The sequence below is a fragment of the Pleurodeles waltl genome, chromosome 7 (genome assembly GCF_031143425.1).
Source record: "Pleurodeles waltl isolate 20211129_DDA chromosome 7, aPleWal1.hap1.20221129, whole genome shotgun sequence".
In the NCBI taxonomy this organism is placed as follows: domain Eukaryota; kingdom Metazoa; phylum Chordata; class Amphibia; order Caudata; family Salamandridae; genus Pleurodeles; species Pleurodeles waltl.
Window position 1 is genome coordinate 1,220,668,035 of NC_090446.1, and position 22,654 is coordinate 1,220,690,688.

Here is a 22,654-nt window from a genome sequence, read left to right on the forward strand (position 1 = left end):
CTCTAGTTTTCAGAAATGCACAGGTTTGGTAGGTTTCCCTAGGTGCCGGCTGAGCTAAAGGCCAAAATCTACAGGTAGGCACTATGCAAAAAACACCTCTGTTTTCTTTTAAAAAATGTGATGTGTCCACGTTGCGCTTCGGGGCATTTCCTGTCGCGGGTGCTAGGCCTACCCACACATGTGAGGTATCATTTTTATCGGGAGACTTGGGGGAACGCTGGGTGGAAGGAAATTTGTGGCTCCTCTCTGATTCCAGAACTTTCTGTCACCAAAATGTGAGGAAAATGTGTTTTTTTAGCCAAATTTTGAGGTTTGCAAAGGATTCTGGGTAACAGAACCTGGTCAGTGCCCCACAAGTCACCACATCTTGGATTCCCCTAGGTCTCTAGTTTTAAAAAATGCACAGGTTTGGTAGGTTTCCCTAGGTGCCGGCTGAGCTAGAGGCCAAAGTCAAAAGGTAGGCACTTTGCAAAAAACACCTCTGTTTTCTTTAAAAAAATGTGATGTGTCCACTTTGCGTTTTGTGGCATTTCCTGTAGCGGGCGCTAGGCCTACCCACACAAGTGAGTTATCATTTTTATCGGAGGACTTAGGGGAACGCTGGATGGATGGAAATTTGTGTCTCCTCTCAGGTTCCAGAACTTTCTGTCACCGAAATGTGAGGAAAACGTGTTTTTTTAGCCAAATTTTCAGGTTTTCAAAGGATTCTGGGTAACAGAACCTGGTCAGAGCCCCACAAGTCATCCCATCTTGGATTCCCCTAGGTCTCTAGTTTTCAAAAATGCACAGGTTTGGTAGGTTTCCCTAGGTGCCGGCTGAGCTAGAGACCAAAATCTACAGGCAGGAACTTTGCAAAAAACACCTCTGTTTTCTTTCAAAAAATGGGATGTGTCCACGTTGCGTTTTGGGGCATTTCTTGTCGCGGGTACTAGGCCTACCCACACAAGTGAGATATCATTTTTATCGGGAGACTTGGGGGAACACTGGGTGAAAGGAAATTTGTGCCTCCTCTCTGATTCCAGAACTTTCTGTCACCAAAATGTGAGGAAAATGTGTTTTTTTAGCCAAATTTTGAGGTTTGCAAAGGATTCTGTGTAACAGAACCTGGTCAGAGCCCCACAAGTCACCCCATCTTGGATTCCCCCAGGTCTCTAGTTTTCAGAAATGCACAGGTTTGGTAGGTTTCCCTAGGTGCCGGCTGAGCTAAAGGCCAAAATCTACAGGTAGGCACTATGCAAAAAACACCTCTGTTTTCTTTTAAAAAATGTGATGTGTCCACGTTGCGCTTCGGGGCATTTCCTGTCGCGGGTGCTAGGCCTACCCACACATGTGAGGTATCATTTTTATCGGGAGACTTGGGGGAACGCTGGGTGGAAGGAAATTTCTGGCTCCTCTCAGATTCCAGAACTTTCTGTCACCGAAATGTGAGGTAAACGTGTTTTTTTAGCCAAATTGTGAGGTTTTCAAAGGATTCTGGGTAACAGAACCTGGACAGAGCCCCACAAGTCACCCCATCTTGGATTCCCCTAGGTCTCTAGTTTTACAAAATGCACAGGTTTGGTTGGTTTCCCTAGGTGCCGGCTGAGCTAGAGGCCAAAATCTACAGGCAGGCACTTTGCAAAAAACACCTCTGTTTTCTTTCAAAAAATGGGATGTGTCCACGTTGCGTTTTGGGGCATTTCTTGTCACGGCTACTAGGCTTACCCACACAAGTGAGGTATCATTTTTATCGGGAGACTTGGGGGAACCCTGGGTGGAAGGAAATTTGTGGCTCCTCTCTGATTCTAGAACTTTCTGTCATAGAAATGTGAGGAAAATGTGTGTTTTTAGCCAAATTTTGAGGTTTGCAAAGGAATCTGGGTAACAGAACCTGGTCAGAGCCCCACAAGTCACCACATCTTGGATTCCCCTAGATCTCTAGTTTTCAAAAATGCACAGGTTTGGTACGTTTCCCTAGGTGCCGGCTGAGCTAGAGGCCAAAATCTAGAGGTAGGAAATTTGCAACAAACATCTCGGTTTTCTTTCAAAAAATGGAATGTGTCCACGTTGCGTTTTGGGTATTTCCTGTCGCGGGTACTAGGCCTACCCACACAAGTGAGGTATCATTTTTATCGGGAGACTTGGGGGAACGCTGGGTGGAAGGAAATTTGTGGCTCCTCTCAGATTCCAGAACTTTCTGTCACCGAAATGTGAGGAAAACGTGTTTTTTTAGCTAAATTTTGAGGTTTTCAAAGGATTCCGAGTAACAGAACCTGGTCAGAGCCCCACAAGTCACCCCATCTTGGATTCCCCTAGGTCTCTAGTTTTAAAAAATGCACAGGTTTGGTTGGTTTCCCTAGGTGCTGGCTGAGCTAGAGGCCAAAATCTACAGGCAGGAACTTTGCAAAAAACACCTCTGTTTTCTTTAAAAAAATGGGATGTGTCCACGTTGCGTTTTGGGGCATTTCTTGTCGCGGGTACTAGGCCTACCCACACAAGTGAGGTATCATTTTTATCGGGAGACTTGGGGGAACGCTGGGTGGAAGGAAATTTGTGGCTCCTCTCTGATTCTAGAACTTTCTGTCACAGAAATGTGAGGAAAATGTGTTTTTTTAGCCAAATTGTGAGGTTTGCAAAGGATTCTGGGTAACAGAACCTGGTCAGAGCCCCACAAGTCACCCCATCTTGGATTCCCCTAGGTGTCTAGTTTTAAAAAATGCACAGGTTTGGTTGGTTTCCCTAGGTGCCGGCTGAGCTAGGGGCCAAAATCTACAGGCAGGCACTTTGCAAAAAACACCTCTGTTTTCTTTAAAAAAATGGGATGTGTCCACGTTGCGTTTTGGGGCATTTCTTGTCGCGGCTACTAGGCCTACCCACACAAGTGAGGTATCATTTTTATCGGGAGACTTGGGGGAACGCTGGGTGGAAGGAAATCTGTGGCTCCTCTCTGATTCTAGAACTTTCTGTCATAGAAATGTGAGGAAAATGTGTGTTTTTAGCCAAATTTTGAGGTTTGCAAAGGATTGTGGGTAACAGAACCTGGTCAGAGCCCCACAAGTCACCACATCTTGGATTCCCCTAGGTCTCTAGTTTTAAAAAATGCACAGGTTTGGTACGTTTCCCTAGGTGCCGGCTGAGCTAGAGGCCAAAATCTACAGGTAGGAAATTTGCAACAAGCATCTTGGTTTTCTTTCAAAAAATGGGATGTGTCCACGTTGCGTTTTGGGTATTTCCTGTCGCGGGTACTAGGCCTGCCCACACAAGTGAGGTATCATTTTTATCGGGAGACTTGGGGGAATACTCGGTGGAAGGAAATTTGTGGCTCCTCTCTGATTCCAGAACTTTCTGTCACCAAAATGTGAGGAAAATGTGTTTTTTTATCCAAATTTTGAGGTTTGCAAAGGATTCTGGGTAACAGAACCTGGTCAGAGCCCCACAAGTCACCCCATCTTGGATTCCCCTAGGTCTCTAGTTTTAAAAAATGCACAGGTTTGGTAGGTTTCCCTAGGTGCCGGCTGAGCTAGAGGCCAAAATCTACAGGTAGGCACTTTGCAAAAACACCTCTGTTTTCTTTCAAAAAATGGGATGTGTCCACGTTGCGTTTTGGGGCATTTCCTGTTGCGGGTACTAGGACTACCCACACAAGTGAGGTATCATTTTTATCGGGAGACTTGGGGGAACACTGGGTGGAAGGAAATTTGTGGCTCCTCTCTGATTCCAGAACTTTCTGTCACCAAAATGTGAGGAAAATGTGTTTTTTTAGCCACATTTTGAGGTTTGCAAAGGATTCTGGGTAACAGAACCTGGTCAGAGCCCCACAAGTCACCCCATCTTGGATTCCCCTAGGTCTCTAGTTTTCAAAAATGCACAGGTTTGGTAGGTTTCCCTAGCTGCTGGCTGAGCTAGAGGCCAAAATCTACAGGCAGGCACTTTGCAAAAAACACCTCTGTTTTCTTTAAAAAAATGGGATGTGTCCACGTTGCGTTTTGGGGCATTTCTTGTCGCGGGTACTAGGCCTACCCACACAAGTGAGGTATCATTTTTATCGGGAGACTTGGGGGAACGCTGGGTGGAAGGAAATTTGTGGCTCCTCTCTGATTCTAGAACTTTCTGTCACAGAAATGTGAGGAAAATGTGTTTTTTTAGCCAAATTGTGAGGTTTGCAAAGGATTCTGGGTAACAGAACCTGGTCAGAGCCCCACAAGTCACCCCATCTTGGATTCCCCTAGGTGTCTAGTTTTAAAAAATGCACAGGTTTGGTTGGTTTCCCTAGGTGCCGGCTGAGCTAGGGGCCAAAATCTACAGGCAGGCACTTTGCAAAAAACACCTCTGTTTTCTTTCAAAAAATGGGATGTGTCCACGTTGCGTTTTGGGGCATTTCTTGTCGCGGCTACTAGGCCTACCCACACAAGTGAGGTATCATTTTTATCGGGAGACTTGGGGGAACGCTGGGTGGAAGGAAATTTGTGGCTCCTCTCTGATTCTAGAACTTTCTGTCATAGAAATGTGAGGAAAATGTGTGTTTTTAGCCAAATTTTGAGGTTTGCAAAGGATTCTGGGTAACAGAACCTGGTCAGAGCCCCACAAGTCACCACATCTTGGATTCCCCTAGGTCTCTAGTTTTAAAAAATGCACAGGTTTGGTACGTTTCCCTAGGTGCCGGCTGAGCTAGAGGCCAAAATCTACAGGTAGGAAATTTGCAACAAGCATCTTGGTTTTCTTTCAAAAAATGGGATGTGTCCACGTTGCGTTTTGGGTATTTCCTGTCGCGGGTACTAGGCCTGCCCACACAAGTGAGGTATCATTTTTATCGGGAGACTTGGGGGAATACTCGGTGGAAGGAAATTTGTGGCTCCTCTCTGATTCCAGAACTTTCTGTCACCAAAATGTGAGGAAAATGTGTTTTTTTAGCCAAATTTTGAGGTTTGCAAAGGATTCTGGGTAACAGAACCTGGTCAGAGCCCCACAAGTCACCCCATCTTGGATTCCCCTAGGACTCTAGTTTTAAAAAATGCACAGGTTTGGTAGGTTTCCCTAGGTGCCGGCTGAGCTAGAGGCCAAAATCTACAGGTAGGCACTTTGCAAAAACACCTCTGTTTTCTTTCAAAAAATGGGATGTGTCCACGTTGCGTTTTGGGGCATTTCCTGTTGCGGGTACTAGGACTACCCACACAAGTGAGGTATCATTTTTATCGGGAGACTTGGGGGAACACTGGGTGGAAGGAAATTTGTGGCTCCTCTCTGATTCCAGAACTTTCTGTCACCAAAATGTGAGGAAAATGTGTTTTTTTAGCCACATTTTGAGGTTTGCAAAGGATTTTGGGTAACAGAACCTGGTCAGAGCCCCACAAGTCACCCCATCTTGGATTCCCCTAGGTCTCTAGTTTTCAAAAATGCACAGGTTTGGTAGGTTTCCCTAGCTGCTGGCTGAGCTAGAGGCCAAAATCTACAGGCAGGCACTTTGCAAAAAACACCTCTGTTTTCTTTAAAAAAATGGGATGTGTCCACGTTGCGTTTTGGGGCATTTCTTGTCGCGGGTACTAGGCCTACCCACACAAGTGAGGTATCATTTTTATCGGGAGACTTGGGGGAACGCTGGGTGGAAGGAAATTTGTGGCTCCTCTCTGATTCTAGAACTTTCTGTCACAGAAATGTGAGGAAAATGTGTTTTTTTAGCCAAATTGTGAGGTTTGCAAAGGATTCTGGGTAACAGAACCTGGTCAGAGCCCCACAAGTCACCCCATCTTGGATTCCCCTAGGTGTCTAGTTTTAAAAAATGCACAGGTTTGGTTGGTTTCCCTAGGTGCCGGCTGAGCTAGGGGCCAAAATCTACAGGCAGGCACTTTGCAAAAAACACCTCTGTTTTCTTTCAAAAAATGGGATGTGTCCACGTTGCGTTTTGGGGCATTTCTTGTCGCGGCTACTAGGCCTACCCACACAAGTGAGGCATCATTTTTATCGGGAGACTTGGGGGAACGCTGGGTGGAAGGAAATTTGTGGCTCCTCTCTGATTCTAGAACTTTCTGTCATAGAAATGTGAGGAAAATGTGTGTTTTTAGCCAAATTTTGAGGTTTGCAAAGGATTCTGGGTAACAGAACCTGGTCAGAGCCCCACAAGTCACCACATCTTGGATTCCCCTAGGTCTCTAGTTTTAAAAAATGCACAGGTTTGGTACGTTTCCCTAGGTGCCGGCTGAGCTAGAGGCCAAAATCTACAGGTAGGAAATTTGCAACAAGCATCTTGGTTTTCTTTCAAAAAATGGGATGTGTCCACGTTGCGTTTTGGGTATTTCCTGTCGCGGGTACTAGGCCTGCCCACACAAGTGAGGTATCATTTTTATCGGGAGACTTGGGGGAATACTCGGTGGAAGGAAATTTGTGGCTCCTCTCTGATTCCAGAACTTTCTGTCACCAAAATGTGAGGAAAATGTGTTTTTTTAGCCAAATTTTGAGGTTTGCAAAGGATTCTGGGTAACAGAACCTGGTCAGAGCCCCACAAGTCACCCCATCTTGGATTCCCCTAGGTCTCTAGTTTTAAAAAATGCACAGGTTTGGTAGGTTTCCCTAGGTGCCGGCTGAGCTAGAGGCCAAAATCTACAGGTAGGCACTTTGCAAAAACACCTCTGTTTTCTTTCAAAAAATGGGATGTGTCCACGTTGCGTTTTGGGGCATTTCCTGTTGCGGGTACTAGGACTACCCACACAAGTGAGGTATCATTTTTATCGGGAGACTTGGGGGAACACTGGGTGGAAGGAAATTTGTGGCTCCTCTCTGATTCCAGAACTTTCTGTCTCCAAAATGTGAGGAAAATGTGTTTTTTTAGCCACATTTTGAGGTTTGCAAAGGATTCTGGGTAACAGAACCTGGTCAGAGCCCCACAAGTCACCCCATCTTGGATTCCCCTAGGTCTCTAGTTTTCAAAAATGCACAGGTTTGGTAGGTTTCCCTAGCTGCTGGCTGAGCTAGAGGCCAAAATCTACAGGCAGGCACTTTGCAAAAAACACCTCTGTTTTCTTTCAAAAAATGGGATGTGTCCACGTTGTGTATTGGGGCATTTCTTGTCGCGGGTACTAGGCCTACCCACACAAGTGAGGTATCATTTTTATCGGGAGACTTGGGGGAACACTGGGTGGAAGGAAATTTGTGGCTCCTCTCTGATTCCAGAACTTTCTGTCACCAAAATGTGTGGAAAATGTGTTTTTTTAGCCAAATTTTGAGGTTTGCAAAGGATTCTGGGTAACAGAACCTGGTCAGTGCCCCACAAGTCACCACATCTTGGATTCCCCTAGGTCTCTAGTTTTAAAAAATGCACAGGTTTGGTAGGTTTCCCTAGGTGCCGGCTGAGCTAGAGGCCAAAGTCAAAAGGTAGGCACTTTGCAAAAAACACCTCTGTTTTCTTTCAAAAAATGTGATGTGTCCACTTTGCGTTTTGTGGCATTTCCTGTAGCGGGCGCTAGGCCTACCCACACAAGTGAGTTATCATTTTTATCGGGAGACTTAGGGGAACGCTGGATGGATGGAAATTTGTGTCTCCTCTCAGGTTCCAGAACTTTCTGTCACCGAAATGTGAGGAAAACGTGTTTTTTTAGCCAAATTTTCAGGTTTTCAAAGGATTCTGGGTAACAGAACCTGGTCAGAGCCCCACAAGTCATCCCATCTTGGATTCCCCTAGGTCTCTAGTTTTCAAAAATGCACAGGTTTGGTAGGTTTCCCTAGGTGCCGGCTGAGCTAGAGACCAAAATCTACAGGCAGGAACTTTGCAAAAAACACCTCTGTTTTCTTTAAAAAAATGGGATGTGTCCACTTTGCGTTTTGGGGCATTTCTTGTCGCGGATACTAGGCCTACCCACACAAGTGAGATATCATTTTTATCGGGAGACTTGGGGGAACACTGGGTGAGAGGAAATTTGTGGCTCCTCTCTGATTCCAGAACTTTCTGTCACCAAAATGTGAGGAAAATGTGTTTTTTTAGCCAAATTTTGAGGTTTGCAAAGGATTCTGTGTAACAGAACCTGGTCAGAGCCCCACAAGTCACCCCATCTTGGATTCCCCCAGGTCTCTAGTTTTCAGAAATGCACAGGTTTGGTAGGTTTCCCTAGGTGCCGGCTGAGCTAAAGGCCAAAATCTACAGGTAGGCACTATGCAAAAAACACCTCTGTTTTCTTTTTTTTTTTAAATGTGATTTGTGCACGTTGCGTTTTGGGGCATTTCCTATTGCGGGCGCTAGGCCTACCCACACAAGTGAGGTATCATTTTTAATGGGGGACTTTGGGGCATCGCTGGGTGGAAGGAAATTTGTGGCTCCTCTCTGATTCCAGAACTTTCTGTCACCAAAATGTGAGGAAAATGTGTTTTTGTAAGCCGAATTCTGAGGTTTGCAAAGGATTCTGGGTAACAGAACCTGGTCAGAGCCCCACAAGTCACCCCATCTTGGATTCCCCTAGGTCTCTAGTTTTCAAAAATGCACAGGTTTAGTAGTTTTCCCTAGGTGCCGGCTGAGCTACAGGCCACAATCTACAGGTAGGCACTTTGCAAAAAACACCTCTGTTTTCTTTTAAAAAATGTGATGTGTCCACGTTGCGCTTCGGGGCATTTCCTGTCGCGGGTGCTAGGCCTACCCACACATGTGAGGTATCATTTTTATTGGGAGACTTGGGGGAACGCTGTGTGGAAGGAAATTTCTGGCTCCTCTCAGATTCCAGAACTTTCTGTCACCGAAATGTGAGGTAAACGTGTTTTTTTTAGCCAAATTGTGAGGTTTTCAAAGGATTCTGGGTAACAGAACCTGAACAGAGCCCCACAAGTCACCCCATCTTGGATTCCCCTAGGTCTCTAGTTTTAAAAAATGCACAGGTTTGGTTGGTTTCCCTAGGTGCCGGCTGAGCTAGAGGCCAAAATCTACAGGCAGGCACTTTGCAAAAAACACCTCTGTTTTCTTTCAAAAAATGGGATGTGTCCACGTTGCGTTTTGGGGCATTTCTTGTCGCGGCTACTAGGCCTACCCACACAAGTGAGGTATCATTTTTATCGGGAGACTTGGGGGAACCCTGGGTGGAAGGAAATTTGTGGCTCCTCTCTGATTCTAGAACTTTCTGTCATAGAAATGTGAGGAAAATGTGTGTTTTTAGCCAAATTTTGAGGTTTGCAAAGGAATCTGGGTAACAGAACATGGTCAGAGCCCCACAAGTCACCACATCTTGGATTCCCCTAGATCTCTAGTTTAAAAAAATGCACAGGTTTGGTACAGTTCCCTAGGTGCCGGCTGAGCTAGAGGCCAAAATCTACAGGTAGGAAATTTGCAACAAACATCTCGGTTTTCTTTCAAAAAATGGGATGTGTCCACGTTGCGTTTTGGGTATTTCCTGTCGCGGGTACTAGGACTACCCACACAAGTGAGGTATAATTTTTATCGGGAGACTTGGGGGAACACTGGGTGGAAGGAAATTTGTTGCTCCTCTCTGATTCCTGAACTTTCTGTCACCAAAATGAGAGGAAAATGTGTTTTTTTAGCCAAATTTTGAGGTTTGCAAAGGATTCTGGGTAACAGAACCTGGTCAGAGCCCCACAAGTCACCCCATCTTGGATTCCCCTAGGTCTCTAGTTTTCAAAAATGCACAGGTTTGGTAGGTTTCCCTAGGTGCCGGCTGAGCTAGAGGCCAAAATCTACAGGTAGGCACTTTGCAAAAAACACCTCTGTTTTCTTTAAAAAAATGAGATGTGTCCATATTGCGTTTTGGGGCATTTCCTGTCGCGGGCGCTAGGCAAACCCACTCAAGTGAGGTATCATTTTTATCGGGAGTCTTGGGGGAACGCTGGGTGGAAGGAAATTTGTGGCTCCTCTCTGATTCTAGAACTTTCTGTCATAGAAAAGTGAGGAAAATGTGTTTTTTTAGCCAAATTTTGAGGTTTGCAAAGGATTCTGGGTAACAGAACCTGGTCAGAGCCCCACAAGTCACCACATCTTGGATTCCCCTAGGTCTCTAGTTTTAAAAAATGCACAGGTTTGGTACGTTTCTCTAGGTGCCGGCTGAGCTAGAGGCCAAAATCTGCAGGTAGGCAATTTGCAACAAACATCTCGGTTTTCTTTCAAAAAATGGGATGTGTCCACGTTGCGTTTTGGGTATTTCCTGTCGCGGGTACTAGGCCTACCCACACAAGTGAGGTATCATTTTTATCGGGAGACTTGGGGGAACGCTCGGTGGAAGGAAATTTGTGGCTCCTCTCTGATCCCAGAACTTTCTGTCACCAAAATTTGAGGATAATGTGTTTATTTAGCCAAATTTTGAGGTTTGCAAAGGATTCTGGGTAACAGAACCTGGTCAGAGCCCCACAAGTCACCCCATCTTGGATTCCCCTAGGTCTCTAGTTTTCAGAAATGCACAGGTTTGGAAGGTTTCCCTAGGTGCTGGCTGAGCTAGAGGCCAAAATCTACAGGTAGGCACTTTGCAAAAAACACCTCTGTTTTCTTTAAAAAAATGAGATGTGTCCATATTGCGTTTTGGGGCATTTCCTGTCGCGGGCGCTTGGCAAACCCACTCAAGTGAGGTATCATTTTTATCGGGAGACTTGGGGGAACGCTGGGTGGAAGGAAATTGGTGGCTACTCTCAGATTCCAGAACTTTCTGTCACCGAAATGTGAGAAAACGTGTTTTTTTAGCCAAATTGTGAGGTTTTCAAAGGATTCTGGGTAACAGAACCTGGTCAGAGCCCCACAAGTCACCCCATCTTGGATTCCCCTAGGTCTCTAGTTTTAAAAAATGCACATGTTTGGTAGGTTTCCCTAGGTGCCGGCTGAGCTAGAGGCCAAAATCTACAGGCAGGCACTTTGCAAAAAACTCCTCTGTTTTCTTTCAAAAAATCAGATGTGTCCACATTGCGTTTTGGGGCATTTCTTGTCGCGGGTACTAGGCCTACCCAAACAAGTGAGGTATCATTTTTATCGGGAGACTTGGGGGAACGCTGGGTGGAAGGAAATTTGTGGCTCCTCTCTGATTCTAGAACTTTCTCTCACCGAAATGTGAGTAAAATGTGTTTTTTTAGCCAAATTTTGTGGTTTGCAAAGGATTCTGGGTAACAGAACCTGGTCAGAGCCCCACAAGTCACCCCATATTGGATTCCCCTAGGTCTCTAGTTTTCAAAAATGCACAGGTTTGGTAGGTTTCCCTAGGTGCCGGCTGAGCTAGAGGCCAAAATCAACAGGTAGGCACTTTGCAAAAAACACCTCTGTTTTCTTTCAAAAAATGGGATGTGTCCACGTTGCGTTTTGGAGCATTTCTTGTTGCGGGTACTAGGCCTACCCAGACAAGTGAGGTATCATTTTTATCGGGAGATTTGGGGGAACGCTGGGTGGATGGAAATTTGTGTCTCCTCTCAGATTCTAGAACTTTCTGTCACCGAAATGTGAGGAAAATGTGTTTTTTTAGCCAAATTTTGAGGTTTTCAAAGGATTCTGGGTAACAGAACCTGGTCAGAGCCCCACAAGTCATCCCATCTTGGATTCCCCTAAGTCTCTAGTTTTCAAAAATGCACAGGTTTGGTAGGTTTCCCTATGTGCTGGCTGAGCTAGAGGCCAAAATCTACAGGTAGGCACTTTGCAAAAAACACCTCTGTTTTCTTTCAAAAATGGGATGTGTCCACGTTGCGTTTTGGGGCATTTCTTGTTGCGGGTACTAGGCCTACCCACACAAGTGAGGTATCATTTTTATCGGGAGACTTGGGGGGACACTGGGTGGAAGGAAATTTGTGGCTCCTCTCTGATTCCAGAACTTTCTGTCACCGAAATGTGAGGAAAATTTGTTTTTTTTGCCAAATTTTGAGGTTTGCAAAGGATTCTGGGTAACAGGACCTGGTCAGAGCCCCACAAGTCACCCCATCTTGGATTCCCCCAGGTCTCTAGTTTTCAGAAATGCACAGGTTTGGTAGGTTTCCCTAGGTGCCGGCTGAGCTAGAGGCCAAAATCTACAGGTAGGCACTATGCAAAAAAACACCTCTGTTTTCTTTTTTTTTTTAATGTGATTTGTGCACATTGCGTTTTGGGGCATTTCCTGTCGCGGGCGCTAGGCCTACCCACACAAGTGAGGTATCATTTTTATCGGAAGACTTGGGGGAACGCTGGGTGGAAGGAAATTCATGGCTCTTCTCTGATTCCAGAACTTTCTGTCACCAAAATGTGAGGATAATGTGTTTTTTTAAGCCGAATTTTGAGGTTTGCAAAGGATTCTGGGTAACAGAACCTGGTCAGAGCCCCACAATTCACCCCGTCTTGGATTCCCCAGGTCTTTAGTTTTCAAAAATACACAGGTTTGGTAGGTTTCCCTAGGTGCCGGCTGAGCTACAGGCCAAAATCTACAGGTAGGCACTTTGCAAAAAACACCTCTGTTTTCTTTCAAAAAATGTGATGTGTCCACGTTGCGTTTTGGGGCATTTCCTGTCGCGGGTGCTAGGCCTACCCACACAAGTGAGGTATCATTTTTATCGGGAGACTTGGGGGAACGCTGGGTGGAAGGAAATTTGTGGCTCCTCTCAGATTCCAGAACTTTCTGTCACCGAAATGTGAGGAAAACGTGTTTTTTTAGCCAGATTTTGAGGTTTTCAATGGATTCCGAGTAACAGAACCTGGTCAGAGCCCCACAAGTCACCCCATCTTGGATTCCCCTAGGTCTCTAGTTTTCAAAAATGCACAGGTTTGGTTGGTTTCCCTAGGTGCTGGCTGAGCTAGAGGCCAAAATCTACAGGCAGGCACTTTGCAAAAAACACCTCTGTTTTCTTTAAAAAAATGGGATGTGTCCACGTTGCGTTTTGGGGCATTTCTTGTCGCGGGTACTAGGCCTACCCACACAAGTGAGGTATCATTTTTATCAGGAGACTTGGGGGAACGCTGGGTGGAAGGAAATTTGTGGCTCCTCTCTGATTCTAGAACTTTCTGTCACAGAAATGTGAGGAAAATGTGTTTTTTTAGCCAAATTTTGAGGTTTGCAAAGGATTCTGGGTAACAGAACCTGGTCAGAGCCCCACAAGTCACCCCATCTTGGATTCCCCTAGGTCTCTAGTTTTAAAAAATGCACAGGTTTTGTAGGTTTCCCTAGGTGCCGGCTGAGCTAGAGACCAAAATCTACAGGCAGGAACTTTGCAAAAAACACCTCTGTTTTCTTTCAAAAAATGGGATGTGTCCACGTTGCGTTTTGGGGCATTTCTTGTCGCGGGTACTAGGCCTACCCACACAAGTGAGGTATCATTTTTATCGGGAGACTTGGGGGAACACTGGGTGGAAGGAAATTTGTGGCTCCTCTCTGATTCCAGAACTTTCTGTCACCAAAATGTGAGGAAAATGTGTTTTTTTAGCCAAATTTTGAGGTTTGCAAAGGATTCTGGGTAACAGAACCTGGTCAGAGCCCCACAAGTCACCCCATCTTGGATTCCCCCAGGTCTCTAGTTTTCAGAAATGCACAGGTTTGGTAGGTTTCCCTAGGTGCCGGCTGAGCTAGAGGCCAAAATCTACAGGTAGGCACTATGCAAAAAACACCTCTGTTTTCTTTTTTTTTTTAAATGTGATGTGTCCACGTTGCGCTTCTGGGCATTTCCTGTCGCGGGTGCTAGGCCTACCCACACAAGTCAAGTATCATTTTTATCGGGAGACTAGGGGGAACACTGGGTGGAAGGAAATTTGTGGCTCCTCTCTGATTCCAGAACTTTCTGTCACCAAAATGTGTTTTTTTAGCCAAATTTTGAGGTTTGCAAAGGATTCTGGGTAACAGAACCTGGTCAGAGCCCCACAAGTCACCCCATCTTGGATTCCCCTAGGTCTCTAGTTTTCAAAAATGCACAGGTTTGGTAGGTTTCCCTAGGTGCCGGCTGAGCTAGAGGCCAAAATCTACAGGTAGGCACTTTGCAAAAAACACCTCTGTTTTCTTTAAACAAATGGGATGTGTCCACGTTGCGTTTTGGGGCATTTCTTGTCGCGGCTACTAGGCCTACCCACACAAGTGAGGTATCATTTTTATCGGGAGACTTGGGGGAACGCTGGGTGGAAGGAAATTTGTGGCTCCTCTCTGATTCTAGAACTTTCTGTCATAGAAATGTGAGGAAAATGTGTGTTTTTAGCCAAATTTTTAGGTTTGCAAAGGATTCTGGGTAACAGAACCTGGTCAGAGCCCCACAAGTCACCACATCTAGGATTCCCCTAGGTCTCTAGTTTAAAAAAATGCACAAGTTTGGTACGTTTCCCTAGGTGCCGGCTGAGCTAGAGGCCAAAATCTACAGGTAGGAAATTTGCAACAAGCATCTCGGTTTTCTTTAAAAAAATGGGATGTGTCCACGTTGCGTTTTGGGTATTTCCTGTCGCGGGTACTAGGCCTACCCACATAAGTGAGGTATCATTTTTATCGGGAGACTTGGGGGAATACTCGGTGGAAGGAAATTTGTGGCTCCTCTCTGATTCCAGAACTTTCTGTCACCAAAATGTGAGGAAAATGTGTTTTTTTAGCCAAATTTTGAGGTTTGCAAAGGATTCTGGGTAACAGAACCTGGTCAGAGACCCACAAGTCACCCCATCTTGGATTCCCCTAGGTCTCTAGTTTTAAAAAATGCACAGGTTTGGTAGGTTTCCCTAGGTGCCGGCTGAGCTAGAGGCCAAAATCTACAGGTAGGCACTTTGCAAAAACACCTCTGTTTTCTTTAAAAAAATGGGATGTGTCCACGTTGTGTTTTGGGGCATTTCCTGTCGCGGGTACTAGGCCTACCCACACAAGTGAGGTATCATTTTTATCGGGAGACTTGGGGGAACACTGGGTGAAAGGAAATTTGTGGCTCCTCTCTGATTTCAGAACTTTCTGTCACCAAAATGTGAGGAAAATGTGTTTTTTTAGCCAAATTTTGAGGTTTGCAAAGGATTCTGGGTAACAGAACCTGGTCAGAGCCCCACAAGTCACCCCATCTTGGATTCCCCCAGGTCTCTAGTTGTCAGAAATGCACAGGTTTGGTAGGTTTCCCTAGGTGCCGGCTGAGCTCAAGGCCAAAATCTACAGGTAGGCACTATGCAAAAAACACCTCTGTTTTCTTTTTTTTTTTAAATGTGATTTGTGCACGTTGCGTTTTGGGGCATTTCCTGTCACGGGCGCTATGCCTACCCACACAAGTGAGGTATCATTTTTATCGGAAGACTTGGGGGAACGCTGGGTGGAAGGAAATTTGTGGCTCCTCTCTGATTCTAGAACTTTCTGTCACCAAAATGTGAGGAAAATGTGTTTTTGTAAGCCGAATTTTGAGGTTTGCAAAGGATTCTGGGTAACAGAACCTGGTCAGAGCCCCACAAGTCACCCCATCTTGGATTCCCCCAGGTCTCTAGTTTTCAGAAATGCACAGGTTTGGTAGGTTTCCCTAGGTGCCGGCTGAGCTAGAGGCCAAAATCTACAGGTAGGCACTATGCAAAAAAACACCTCTGTTTTCTTTTTTTTTTTAATGTGATTTGTGCACATTGCGTTTTGGGGCATTTCCTGTCGCGGGCGCTAGGCCTACCCACACAAGTGAGGTATCATTTTTATCGGAAGACTTGGGGGAACGCTGGGTGGAAGGAAATTCATGGCTCTTCTCTGATTCCAGAACTTTCTGTCACCAAAATGTGAGGATAATGTGTTTTTTTAAGCCGAATTTTGAGGTTTGCAAAGGATTCTGGGTAACAGAACCTGGTCAGAGCCCCACAATTCACCCCATCTTGGATTCCCCTAGGTCTTTAGTTTTCAAAAATACACAGGTTTGGTAGGTTTCCCTAGGTGCCGGCTGAGCTACAGGCCAAAATCTACAGGTAGGCACTTTGCAAAAAACACCTCTGTTTTCTTTCAAAAAATGTGATGTGTCCACGTTGCGTTTTGGGGCATTTCCTGTCGCGGGTGCTAGGCCTACCCACACAAGTGAGGTATCATTTTTATCGGGAGACTTGGGGGAACGCTGAGTGGAAGGAAATTTGTGGCTCCTCTCAGATTCCAGAACTTTCTGTCACGGAAATGTGAGGAAAACGTGTTTTTTTAGCCAGATTTTGAGGTTTTCAATGGATTCCGAGTAACAGAACCTGGTCAGAGCCCCACAAGTCACCCCATCTTGGATTCCCCTAGGTCTCTAGTTTTCAAAAATGCACAGGTTTGGTTGGTTTCCCTAGGTGCTGGCTGAGCTAGAGGCCAAAATCTACAGGCAGGCAATTTGCAAAAAACACCTCTGTTTTCTTTAAAAAAATGAGATGTGTCCACGTTGCGTTTTGGGGCATTTCTTGTCGCGGGTACTAGGCCTACCCACACAAGTGAGGTATCATTTTTATCAGGAGACTTGGGGGAACGCTGGGTGGAAGGAAATTTGTGGCTCCTCTCTGATTCTAGAACTTTCTGTCACAGAACTGTGAGGAAAATGTGTTTTTTTAGCCAAATTTTGAGGTTTGCAAAGGATTCTGGGTAACAGAACCTGGTCAGAGCCCCACAAGTCACCCCATCTTGGATTCCCCCAGGTCTCTAGTTTTAAAAAATGCACAGGTTTTGTAGGTTTCCCTAGGTGCCGGCTGAGCTAGAGACCAAAATCTACAGGCAGGAACTTTGCAAAAAACAACTCTGTTTTCTTTCAAAAAATGGGATGTGTCCACGTTGCGTTTTGGGGCATTTCTTGTCGCGGGTACTAGGCCTACCCACACAAGTGAGGTATCATTTTTATCGGGAGACTTGGGGGAACACTGGGTGGAAGGAAATTTGTGGCTCCTCTCTGATTCCAGAACTTTCTGTCACCAAAATGTGAGGAAAATGTGTTTTTTTAGCCAAATTTTGAGGTTTGCAAAGGATTCTGGGTAACAGAACCTGGTCAGAGCCCCACAAGTCACCCCATCTTGGATTCCCCCAGGTCTCTAGTTTTCAGAAATGCACAGGTTTGGTAGGTTTCCCTAGGTGCCGGCTGAGCTAGAGGCCAAAATCTACAGGTAGGCACTATGCAAAAAACACCTCTGTTTTCTTTTTTTTTTTAAATGTGATGTGTCCACGTTGCGCTTCTGGGCATTTCCTGTCGCGGGTGCTAGGCCTACCCACACAAGTCAAGTATCATTTTTATCGGGAGACTAGGGGGAACACTGGGTGGAAGGAAATTTGTGGCTCCTCTCTGATTCCAGAACTTTCTGTCACCAAAATGTGTTTTTTTAGCCAAATTTTGAGGTTTGCAAAGGATTCTGGGTAACAGAACCTGGTCAGAGCCCCACAAGTCACCCCATCTTGGATTCCCCTAGGTCTCTAGTTTTCAAAAATGCACAGGTTTGGTAGGTTTCCCTAGGTGCCGGCTGAGCTAGAGGCCAAAATCTACAGGTAGGCACTTTGCAAAAACACCTCTGTTTTCTTTAAAAAAATGGGATGTGTCCACGTTGTGTTTTGGGGCATTTCCTGTCGCGGGTACTAGGCCTACCCACACAAGTGAGGTATCATTTTTATCGGGAGACTTGGGGGAACGCTGGGTGGAAGGAAATTTGTGGCTCCTCTCTGATTCCAGAACTTTCTGTCACCAAAATGTGAGGAAAATGTGTGTTTTTAGCCAAATTTTGAGGTTTGCAAAGGATTCTGGGTAACAGAACCTGGTCAGAGCCCCACAAGTCACCACATCTTGGATTCCCCTAGGTCTCTAGTTTTCAAAAATGCACAGGTTTGGTACGTTTCCCCAGGTGCCGGCTGAGCTAGAGGCCAAAATCTACAGGTAGGCAATTTGCAACAAACTTCTCTGTTTTCTTTCAAAAAATGGGATGTGTCCACGTTGCGTTTTGGGTATTTCCTGTCGCGGGTACTAGGCCTACCCACACAAGTGAGGTATCATTTTTATCGGAAGACTTGGGGGAACGCTGGGTGGAAGGAAATTTGTGGCTCCTCTCTGATTCTAGAACTTTCTGTCACCAAAATGTGAGGAAAATGTGTTTTTGTAAGCCGAATTTTGAGGTTTGCAAAGGATTCTGGGTAACAGAACCTGGTCAGAGCCCCACAAGTCACCCCATCTTGGATTCCCCCAGGTCTCTAGTTTTCAGAAATGCACAGGTTTGGTAGGTTTCCCTAGGTGCCGGCTGAGCTAGAGGCCAAAATCTACAGGTAGGCACTATGCAAAAAAACACCTCTGTTTTCTTTTTTTTTTTAATGTGATTTGTGCACATTGCGTTTTGGGGCATTTCCTGTCGCGGGCGCTAGGCCTACCCACACAAGTGAGGTATCATTTTTATCGGAAGACTTGGGGGAACGCTGGGTGGAAGGAAATTCATGGCTCTTCTCTGATTCCAGAACTTTCTGTCACCAAAATGTGAGGATAATGTGTTTTTTTAAGCCGAATTTTGAGGTTTGCAAAGGATTCTGGGTAACAGAACCTGGTCAGAGCCCCACAATTCACCCCATCTTGGATTCCCCTAGGTCTTTAGTTTTCAAAAATACACAGGTTTGGTAGGTTTCCCTAGGTGCCGGCTGAGCTACAGGCCAAAATCTACAGGTAGGCACTTTGCAAAAAACACCTCTGTTTTCTTTCAAAAAATGTGATGTGTCCACGTTGCGTTTTGGGGCATTTCCTGTCGCGGGTGCTAGGCCTACCCACACAAGTGAGGTATCATTTTTATCGGGAGACTTGGGGGAACGCTGGGTGGAAGGAAATTTGTGGCTCCTCTCAGATTCCAGAACTTTCTGTCACCGAAATGTGAGGAAAACGTGTTTTTTTAGCCAGATTTTGAGGTTTTCAATGGATTCCGAGTAACAGAACCTGGTCAGAGCCCCACAAGTCACCCCATCTTGGATTCCCCTAGGTCTCTAGTTTTCAAAAATGCACAGGTTTGGTTGGTTTCCCTAGGTGCTGGCTGAGCTAGAGGCCAAAATCTACAGGCAGGCACTTTGCAAAAAACACCTCTGTTTTCTTTAAAAAAATGAGATGTGTCCACGTTGCGTTTTGGGGCATTTCTTGTCGCGGGTACTAGGCCTACCCACACAAGTGAGGTATCATTTTTATCAGGAGACTTGGGGGAACGCTGGGTGGAAGGAAATTTGTGGCTCCTCTCTGATTCTAGAACTTTCTGTCACAGAACTGTGAGGAAAATGTGTTTTTTTAGCCAAATTTTGAGGTTTGCAAAGGATTCTGGGTAACAGAACCTGGTCAGAGCCCCACAAGTCACCCCATCTTGGATTCCCCCAGGTCTCTAGTTTTAAAAAATGCACAGGTTTTGTAGGTTTCCCTAGGTGCCGGCTGAGCTAGAGACCAAAATCTACAGGCAGGAACTTTGCAAAAAACACCTCTGTTTTCTTTCAAAAAATGGGATGTGTCCACGTTGCGTTTTGGGGCATTTCTTGTCGCGGGTACTAGGCCTACCCACACAAGTGAGGTATCATTTTTATCGGGAGACTTGGGGGAACACTGGGTGGAAGGAAATTTGTGGCTCCTCTCTGATTCCAGAACTTTCTGTCACCAAAATGTGAGGAAAATGTGTTTTTTTAGCCAAATTTTGAGGTTTGCAAAGGATTCTGGGTAACAGAACCTGGTCAGAGCCCCACAAGTCACCCCATCTTGGATTCCCCCAGGTCTCTAGTTTTCAGAAATGCACAGGTTTGGTAGGTTTCCCTAGGTGCCGACTGAGCTAGAGGCCAAAATCTACAGGTAGGCACTATGCAAAAAACACCTCTGTTTTCTTTTTTTTTTTAAATGTGATGTGTCCACGTTGCGCTTCTGGGCATTTCCTGTCGCGGGTGCTAGGCCTACCCACACAAGTCAAGTATCATTTTTATCGGGAGACTAGGGGGAACACTGGGTGGAAGGAAATTTGTGGCTCCTCTCTGATTCCAGAACTTTCTGTCACCAAAATGTGTTTTTTTAGCCAAATTTTGAGGTTTGCAAAGGATTCTGGGTAACAGAACCTGGTCAGAGCCCCACAAGTCACCCCATCTTGGATTCCCCTAGGTCTCTAGTTTTCAAAAATGCACAGGTTTGGTAGGTTTCCCTAGGTGCCGGCTGAGCTAGAGGCCAAAATCTACAGGTAGGCACTTTGCAAAAAACACCTCTGTTTTCTTTAAACAAATGGGATGTGTCCACGTTGCGTTTTGGGGCATTTCTTGTCGCGGCTACTAGGCCTACCCACACAAGTGAGGTATCATTTTTATCGGGAGACTTGGGGGAACGCTGGGTGGAAGGAAATTTGTGGCTCCTCTCTGATTCTAGAACTTTCTGTCATAGAAATGTGAGGAAAATGTGTGTTTTTAGCCAAATTTTGAGGTTTGCAAAGGATTCTGGGTAACAGAACCTGGTCAGAGCCCCACAAGTCACCACATCTAGGATTCCCCTAGGTCTCTAGTTTAAAAAAATGCACAAGTTTGGTACGTTTCCCTAGGTGCCGGCTGAGCTAGAGGCCAAAATCTACAGGTAGGAAATTTGCAACAAGCATCTCGGTTTTCTTTAAAAAAATGGGATGTGTCCACGTTGCGTTTTGGGTATTTCCTGTCGCGGGTACTAGGCCTACCCACACAAGTGAGGTATCATTTTTATCGGGAGACTTGGGGGAGTACTCGGTGGAAGGAAATTTGTGGCTCCTCTCTGATTCCAGAACTTTCTGTCACCAAAATGTGAGGAAAATGTGTTTTTTTAGCCAAATTTTGAGGTTTGCAAAGGATTCTGGGTAACAGAACCTGGTCAGAGACCCACAAGTCACCCCATCTTGGATTCCCCTAGGTCTCTAGTTTTAAAAAATGCACAGGTTTGGTAGGTTTCCCTAGGTGCCGGCTGAGCTAGAGGCCAAAATCTACAGGTAGGCACTTTGCAAAAACACCTCTTTTTTCTTTAAAAAAATGGGATGTGTCCACGTTGTGTTTTGGGGCATTTCCTGTCGCGGGTACTAGGACTACCCACACAAGTGAGGTATCATTTTTATCGGGAGACTTGGGGGAACACTGGGTGGAAGGAAATTTGTGGCTCCTCTCTGATTCCAGAACTTTCTGTCACCAAAATGTGAGGAAAATGTGTTTTTTTAGCCAAATTTTGAGGTTTGCAAAGGATTCTGGGTAACAGAACCTGGTCAGAGCCCCACAAGTCATCCCATCTTGGATTCCCCTAGGTCTCTAGTTTGAAAAAATGCACAGGTTTGGTACGTTTCCCTAGGTGCTGGCTGAGCTAGAGGCCAAAATCTACAGGCAGGCACTTTGCAAAAAACACCTCTGTTTTCTTTAAAAAAATGGGATGTGTCCACGTTGCGTTTTGGGGCATTTCTTGTCGCGGGTACTAGGCCTACCCACACAAGTGAGGTATCATTTTTATCGGGAGACTTGGGGGAACGCTGGGTGGAAGGAAATTTGTGGCTCCTCTCTGATTCTAGAACTTTCTGTCATAGAAATGTGAGGAAAATGTGTGTTTTTAGCCAAATTTTGAGGTTTGCAAAGGATTCTGGGTAACAGAACCTGGTCAGAGCCCCACAAGTCACCACATCTTGGATTCCCCTAGGTCTCTAGTTTTCAAAAATGCACAGGTTTGGTACGTTTCCCCAGGTGCCGGCTGAGCTAGAGGCCAAAATCTACAGGTAGGCAATTTGCAACAAACATCTCTGTTTTCTTTCAAAAAATGGGATGTGTCCACGTTGCGTTTTGGGTATTTCCTGTCGCGGGTACTAGGCCTACCCACACAAGTGAGGTATCATTTTTATCGGGAGACTTGGGGGAACACTGGGTGAAAGGAAATTTGTGGCTCCTCTCTGATTTCAGAACTTTCTGTCACCAAAATGTGAGGAAAATGTGTTTTTTTAGCCAAATTTTGAGGTTTGCAAAGGATTCTGGGTAACAGAACCTGGTCAGAGCCCCACGGGTCACCCCATCTTGGATTCCCCCAGGTCTCTAGTTGTCAGAAATGCACAGGTTTGGTAGGTTTCCCTAGGTGCCGGCTGAGCTAAAGGCCAAAATCTACAGGTAGGCACTATGCAAAAAACTCCTCTGTTTTCTTTTTTTTTTTAAATGTGATTTGTGCACGTTGCGTTTTGGGGCATTTCCTGTCACGGGCGCTATGCCTACCCACACAAGTGAGGTATCATTTTTATCGGAAGACTTGGGGGAACGCTGGGTGGAAGGAAATTTGTGGCTCCTCTCAGATTCTAGAACTTTCTGTCACCAAAATGTGTGGAAAATGTGTTTTTGTAAGCCGAATTTTGAGGTTTGCAAAGGATTCTGGGTAACAGAACCTGGTCAGAGCCCCACAAGTCACCCCATCTTGGGTTCCCCTAGGTCTCTAGTTTTAAAAAATGCACAGGTTTGGTTGGTTTCCCTAGGTGCCGGCTGAGCTAAAGGCCAAAATCTACAGGCAGGCACTTTGCAAAAAACACCTCTGTTTTCTTTAAAAAAATGAGATGTGTCCATATTGCGTTTTGGGGCATTTCCTGTCGCGGGCGCTAGGCAAACCCACTCAAGTGAGGTATCATTTTTATCGGGAGACTTAGGGGAACACTGGATGGATGGAAATTTGTGTCTCCTCTCAGGTTCCAGAACTTTCTGTCACCGAAATGTGAGGAAAACGTGTTTTTTTAGCCAAATTTTCAGGTTTTCAAAGGATTCTGGGTAACAGAACCTGGTCAGAGCCCCACAAGTCATCCCATCTTGGATTCCCCTAGGTCTCTAGTTTTCAAAAATGCACAGGTTTGGTAGGTTTCCCTAGGTGCCGGCTGAGCTAGAGACCA